The 7,775-nt window shown below is 40.3% G+C and overlaps 1 pseudogene; it reads left to right on the top strand.

Moving 5' to 3' along the window:
• Positions 1-5,404: 5,404 nt before the first annotated feature.
• On the top strand, positions 5,405-7,334 carry LOC101001856 (annotated as a pseudogene).
• Positions 7,335-7,775: the final 441 nt, after the last annotated feature.

The raw sequence follows: 7,775 nt of genomic DNA on the forward strand, positions 1-7,775 counted from the left end.
ACCACAGATACTCTCATACATTCCTGGCAGGAGCTGGCTCAACCACATTAGAAATTAGCATTACTTCATGCACCAGATACTATTCACTGGTTTGCTCAACTTTTATTCCAACTTCTCCTAGGGTGCCTTCCTATATTTCAAAGGGCAGAAAACTAAAAACTCCACTTGCAAGACACCCTTATAGCTAGGGTTCCATATACGATTGAAGTTTGACCCATCCAATGCTCTCAGTGAGACTTGAACTGAGTTAAGTGAAGAGAGAGAGGCAGGGCTGAGGGTATTCGTTTTACTGGCAGGGATTAAAATGGTGGTTTCCCAATTTTAGAAGGTGATTTCAGAGCTGTGTTTGGTTCTGGAGCCAGCAGGTCTGACAGTGGCTTCTTGATTTAGCTGAAGTGGCCCCTAACTGTGCCCAAGGCACTGTGGCTTTGGAGTCAGATTGTATTGGCAGCTTTCCAATTCAAAACACAGCTTCCCATTGAAGGGAAAAGTGGCAGCTTTCTTGGTGGCTCAGTGTGGCTTTGGTGTGGCCTCGGGAATTATCACTAGAAGTTCAATCTTGAGTCTATTTCTTTAATCCTCCCAACAATTCTATAAACGATCAATCATCTATCATAAATCCCTTTCTACTTTAATGAATGAGGGTGCATTCTGCTGTTTGTCCTCTACCTGAATCAATACACCAGCAAAGTTGTACTTGTATATACTATGCAGCCCAACAATTGTTTTCCTAGGTATAGACCCTAAAGAAACTCTTGGATATGTAAACCACAAATACATACAAGGATACTTATCGCAGCACTGTTTGTAATGAAAAACTGGAGACAACACAATATCTATCAAGAGTAGCATGGACAAGTAAGTGGTAATATAATCAAGAGAATACTACACAAATATGAAAATGAATAACTTATCTGTGGATAAATTGCAAAAATAATGTTGAGTGAAAATAACTCGTAACAGGCTATACACAGTATGATTTGATGTATATAAGTTTAACACTAAACAATATATTATTTGGAGGCATAAACATATATATGTACCAGATAGATAGCTAGATAGATAGATAGACAGATAGATAGATAGATAGATAGTTGGAGGTACATCGGGTGCTATGTATTTGGAGGTACATCGGTGCCTATGTATTTGGGGTACATCGGTGCATATGTATTTGGGGGTACATCGGTGCATATGTATTTGGGGGTACATCGGTGCATATGTATTTGAAATTTTATCCCGGTGCATATATTTGAGAACTACATCGATTACATATCTATTTGAGATTACATCGGTGCATATGTATTTGAGGGTGCATCGGTGCATATGTATTTGGGGGTACATCGGTGCATATGTATTTGGGGGTGCATCGGTGCATATGTATGTGGGGGTGCATCGGTGCATATGTATGTGGGGGTGCATCGGTGCAATGTATTTGGGGGTGCATTGGTGCATATGTATTTGGGGGTACATTGGTGTATATGTATTTGGAGGTACATTGGTGTATATGTATTTGGAGGTACATTGGTACATATGTATTTGGAGGTACATTGGTGTATATAAATAAATGTAAATAAAATACAGGAAGCATTTGACACAGACTTCAGGAAAATCATTACTTGTGGCAGGAAGAGGCAGGGGTGTTACCAGAAAGGGTTATACAGGAGGCTTCAAGGGTACTGGTGGTGTGTCATTCCAAAGCTGTGAATGTGGGCTGGTATTCATTCAAGTTTGCAGGTATATCATATACTCTTCTGTACATATAATTTATTTGATAATTTAAATTATATTTAATTTAAATATAATTTACCATGTTAAAGAAAAATAATGAGAAGGCAAGAAAAAAATGAAAGTGTTAACACAACCAACCACATAATTTCAATTCTGTCCTAAAGCTATACCCACACATAAATGAAATGACTAAAGTATGAGGTTATTATTGCAACACTATTTGAAATAACAAGAGATTGGAAATAACATAAATATTTATAAATTTGGAACAATGGTACATTCAACATAGTGAAGTAGGGTACAATCGTAAAGTATATGAAAAAATTCTATCCATTGATGTGGTGTGATCCTCAGTGTGTGTTCAGTGAAAAATTCATGGTGAATAATAATGAGATTAACAGCTTTTTTTTTAAAAAAAGAAAAAATATATAATATAATGCTATTAAATAATATAATAGCATAATATAATAGTAATATACACATATAAATGGCCTTTATTTATAAAAAGAAATGCTAAAAGAATACATTAGAAACCGACAAAAATGATTACCTAGTCAACTCTGGACACATGACCTATGAGTTAGCCCTGCTCTGCAAGGAACAGTTTTTTTAAATAAAAGATAAAAACAAACAAGCAGAAAACGCTTACTTACAGGAGAGTGGCAGAATTGAAAAGAAGAGATTAGAGACAAGCTTCTCTAAGTATATGTCTTCATATAGTTTTAATTTTTAAACCATGTGAAGATTTTTACATACTCAAATAATAAACTTAAACCCTATGGGAAAAAAAATGAAGCAAATCCTGGAATTGAAAACAAACTAAACTAAATAAAACTAGTAATATTGTAAATAACCATCCAAAGGAAAGAGCTCCTTCTAGGGACTTTGAAGTTAGTATTTTATGCATGCTTGGTGGCATACTGCTGCAGACCAATCTTAAATTTCATTTAGCAGTTCTATTGCTAGTAAAAATATTAGTATGTTATTTTGAAGCAGTCTCTATTTCCCTCTCTTTCAGTGATAATTTTCTCTCTCTCTGAGAGAGTGAGAGAGAGAGAGAAAGAGAATGCAAACAACTAATTATGGTAATATTAGGAACTAAAATAACAGTATAGAGAGAAAAGAGATATAGGGAGAAAATCAAAGGTGTTAAATAAAACAATGCAATGTTGAATTGTTACATTTGGAAATATCGATACAAACTCATAATCTTTCAGCTATATATTTCCTCTCTCTGCCCACTGAAAGGGCCTGTGAAAACTCAGCAGCCATGAGCACACACAAAGCACAAGTTTTGGTAACTAAATACCATTTTTCCACTGAAAGGACGCAGAACTCCTTGAAGAAATGGCTAACCCAGGTGTGGGTTAAGGAATGCAGAACATGAATCTGGGCCATCTTGTGGCAGACACTAAGAAAACGTTCAAAAATTAGAGGGACATGTTAAAAGGACCCAGAAGCAAGCTCAAAGACGCTTCCACTGGATGCATTTTAGACAATTTCATATAAAAAACTACAATGACTGTAATTGAATAAAACACATTGAATATATTTTTTAAATCCATGAGCCCATATGACAAGAGAGTGACTATTATCTCAACTTCTGGCTCTGAAAATTGCAATTAAAGGGAAGGAAATAACAATTTATCTAGCATTTACAGGCAAATGCTAGCTAACAAATACAGAAGGAATTGTAAAATTAGAATTCCTTTTTTTTTTCTTGAGATAGAATCTTGCTCTGTTACCCAGGCTTGAGTGCAGTGGCACGATCTCAGCTCACTGCAACCTCCCGGGTTCAAGTAATTCTCGTGCCTCAGCCTCCCAGTTGCTGGGATTACAGGTGCCTGCCACCATGCCCGGCTAATTTTTGTAGAAAATCACCAGTAATTGTTTTCTCATAATTGATCCAAGCAAAAATAATCAATGGATGCTAAAAAGCCTTAAACACAAGTTGATGATGGTGAACTAGTTTTTCCCACAATAGCTAAGAATTATCCCACAGATTACTCCCCAGTCTCAAAGGTGAAAATGTAACTTTACAATGGAGATAGCTGGCTGTCAGCACCTTAAACCAATGATCATAACATCACTAATAGTAGGACACTGGTCAGTATGTGCCTCCTTATGTGGCACAGTATGAAGTGCACAGCATCCCCATGATGTTTCTCACCAAACAGGTTTAGTTTCAATCTAAGTAAGCCTTTAGTTTATTGTAACTTCCAGATACAGAACACAGGAGACAGAGGAACAAGACAAGTGATACTATGGAAAACCCATCAGACAAATCCAGAATGTGGACATTCTTAAGTAGCCCAATCTCTCTTCATCAAGTCGACATACTTGGGAGGAGGGGAAGGGAAGGAATGATTGTTCTAGAAAAAGAGGAATGCTCTTGATTAGATCTTGTTTTGAACAAACCAGATATATAAAATACTTTGGGGACAACTGGGGAAATCTTTTTTTTTGAGAGGGAGTCTCGCTCTGTCGCCCAGGCTAGAGTGCAGTGGCGCGATCTTGGCTCACTGCAACTTCTGCCTCCTGGGTTCAAGCGTTCTTCCGCCTCAGCCTCCCAAGTAGCTGGGACTACAGGCGCGCACCACCACGCCTGGCTAATTTTTGTATTTTTAGTACAGACAGGGTTTCACTATATTGACCAGGCTAGTCTTGAACTCCTGACCTTGTGATCCAACTGCCTCAACCTCCCAAAGTGCTGGGATTACAGGCGTGAGTCACCACACCCGGCCTAATGTGAGGAAATCTTATACACTGGAGCATAATTATTTAGTTGAGTTAGGTGTTATATTGTTATATAGTTATGCAGGAGAATATCATTTTGAGAGATATATGCTAAAGTATTTAAAGGTGAAGTTTTTTTATGTATGTAACTTTTAAATGTTTAGAAAAAATAGTATATACATGCATATATGTAATGTTTTCATATGAAGCAAATATGTAGCGAAATGTAAAAAAAATTGTTAAATATGGCCAGGCACAGTGGCTCACACCTGTAATCCCAGCACTTTGGGAGGCCAAGGTGGGTGGATTGCTTGAGCTCAAAAGTTTGAGACCAGCGTGGGCAACATGGTGAAATCCCGCCTCTACAAAAAATACAAAAAAAAAAATTAGCTCTGTGCGATGGTGCATGCCTGTACTCCTACTCCCAGCTACTCTGGAAGCTCAGGTGGGAGGATCACTTAAGCCCAGGAGGCAGAGGCTGCAGTGAGCCAAGATGGCGCCACTGCACTCCAGCCTGAGCAACAGAGCCAGAACGAGGGTTCTGAGTATAGATACATGTATGAACTAAAGAAAGCAGCTGGGCGTGGTGGCTCACACCTGTAATCCCAGCAATTTGGGACGCCAAGGCGGGCAGATCACCTGAGGTCAGCAGTTCAAGACCAGCCTGGCCAACATGGTAAAACCCCACCTCTATCAAAAATACAAAAAAAAATCAACTGAGTGTGATGGTGCACGCCTGTAGTCCCAGCTACTTGGGAGATTGAGGCAGGAGAATCGCTTAAACCCAGGAGGCAGAGCTTGGAGTGAGCTGAGATCGTGCCACTGCATTCCAGCCTGGGCGACAGAATGAGACTCTGTCTCAAAAAAAAAAAAAAAAAAAAAAAGCAAGCAAAAAAAAAAACCAAGTTATCAATAGTTAGAAAATGACACTGAAAACAGACCTATCTCACATTCCTGTGACAGAACCATTTCACTCTGAATCCACTGTCGGAAGCTTTGCTAGGTTGTTTGGACAACTGAGAGATTCTGAGCTTCCTGGAGACTGTCCCTCTCTCACTAGCAAGAATACACCAAAAAAGATGGCCCTCTGAAAATAGTTTTTAAAAGGTTCAAAATCGAAGCCCCCTCACAGGGGTTTAGCAATGACAGGTTCTGAAACTCAATTACTTGAAACATTTCTTCTACACCAAAGAAAGTTAAACCTCACCTTTGAAGGGTCTCAACTTTAATCATAATAATCAGTGATTCTGGGCTTAATCAGTCTTTGCAGAGTAATTGGATTTCTTTCTTTCTTTTTTTTTTTTTTAAGAGTCTTGAGTTCAAGTGGCCAAGGCAAGATGGGTCAAAGTCAGAGTGGTGGTCACCGTCCTGGAGGTGGCAAGAAGGATGACAAGGACAAGAAAAAGAAATATCAACACCCTGTACCAACTAGAGTGGGGAAAAAGAAGAAGAAAACAAAGGGACCAGATGTTGCCAGCAAACTGCCACTGGTGACACCTCACACTCAGTGCTGGTTAAAATTACTGAAGTTAGAGAAAATTAAAGACTATCTTTTCATGGAGGAAGAATTCATTAGAAATCAGGAATAAATGAAACCATTAGAAGAAAAGCAAGAGGAGGAAAGATCAAAAGTGGATGATCTGAGGAGAACCCCGATGTCAATAGGAACCTTGGAAGAGATCATCAATGACAATCACGCCATCGTGTCTACATCTGTGGGCTCAGAACACTACGTCAGCATTCTTTCATTTGTAGATAAGGATCTGCTGGAAACTGGCTGCTCAGTCCTGCTCAACCACAAGGTGCATGCTGTGAGTGGGGTGCTGATGGATGACACGCATCCCCTGGTCACAGTGATGAAGGTGGAAAAGGTCCCCCAGGAGACCTATGCCGATACTGGGGGGTTGGACAATCAAATTCCAGAAATTAAGGAATCTCTGGAGCTTCCTTTCACCCATGCTGAATATCATGAAGAGACGGGTATAAAGCCTCCTAAGGGGGTCATTCTCTATGGTCCACCTGGCACGGGTAAAACCTTGTTAGCCAAAGCAGTAGCAAACCAAACCTCAGCCACTTTCTTCAGAGTGGTTGGCTCTGAACTTATTCAGAAGTACCTAGGTGATGGGCCCAAACTTGTACAGGAATTGTTTCAAGTTCCTGAAGAACATGAACCGTCCATTGTGCTTATTGATGAAACTGGCGCCATTGGGACAGAAAGATATGACTCAAATTCTGGTGGTGAGAGAGAAATTCAGCAAACAATGTTGGAACTGTTGAACATGTTGGATGGATTTGATTCTAGGGGAAATGTGAAAGATACCGTGGCCACAAACCGAATAGAAACTTTGGATCCAGCACTTATCAGACCAGGCCGCGTTAGCAGGAAGATTGAGTTCCCCCTGCCTGATGAAAAGACTAAGAAGCGCATCCTTCAGATTCACCCAGCAGGATGATGCTGGCCGATGATGTAACCCTGGACGACTTGATCGTGGCTAAAGATGACCTCTCTGGTGCTGACATCAAGGCAATCTGCACGGAAGCTGATCTCATGGCCTTAAGAGAACTAGAATGAAAGTAACAAATGAAGATTTCAAAAATCTAAAGAAAATGTTTTTTATAAGAAACAGGAAGGCACCCCTAAAGGGCTGTCTCTCTAGTGAACCACAGCTGCCATCAGGAAAATGGATGGGAGATTTATGAATCCCTGAAAGGGATGAGGCTGGGGGAGTTGCCCAGAGGAATCCCTGTTCCCATTGATTTTTATTTGCAAAACATCCTGTGTCTTTTGGAGTACAATGTGTAAGTGCCCATTGGGTGGCCTTCTTCTGTTGGTCACTGTGCAGCAGTCTGCTTCCCAATAAAGTGTGTTCTTTCACCCCCCCCCCAAAAAAAAAAAAAAGTCTCGCTCTGTTGCCCAAACTGGAGTGCAGTGGCACAATCTTGGCTCACTGCAATCTCAGCCTCCTGGGTTCAAGCGATTCTCATGCTTCAGCCTCCAGAGTAAATGGGATTACAGGTGTGCGCCACCACACCTAGCTAATTTTTGTGTTTTTAGCAGAGATGGGGTTTTGCCATGTTGGCCAGGCTGGTCTCAGACTCCTGACCTCAAGTGATCCACCCGCTTCAGCCTCCCAAAGTGCTGGGATTACAGGTGTGAGCCACCATGCCCAGCCAGACTTCTTAAAAATAATATTTTCTGTATAAAGCAAGAGTAAGAAGGTGGTCAGGAGACTTATCAGATTGAAATGATCTCCATGAAGTCCCAGGAAGTGAAAGGAGACTTCTCACTTCCCACTCAGCTCTCCAGCCCG

The sequence above is a fragment of the Papio anubis genome, chromosome 6 (assembly GCF_008728515.1).
Source record: "Papio anubis isolate 15944 chromosome 6, Panubis1.0, whole genome shotgun sequence".
In the NCBI taxonomy this organism is placed as follows: Eukaryota; Metazoa; Chordata; class Mammalia; order Primates; family Cercopithecidae; genus Papio; species Papio anubis.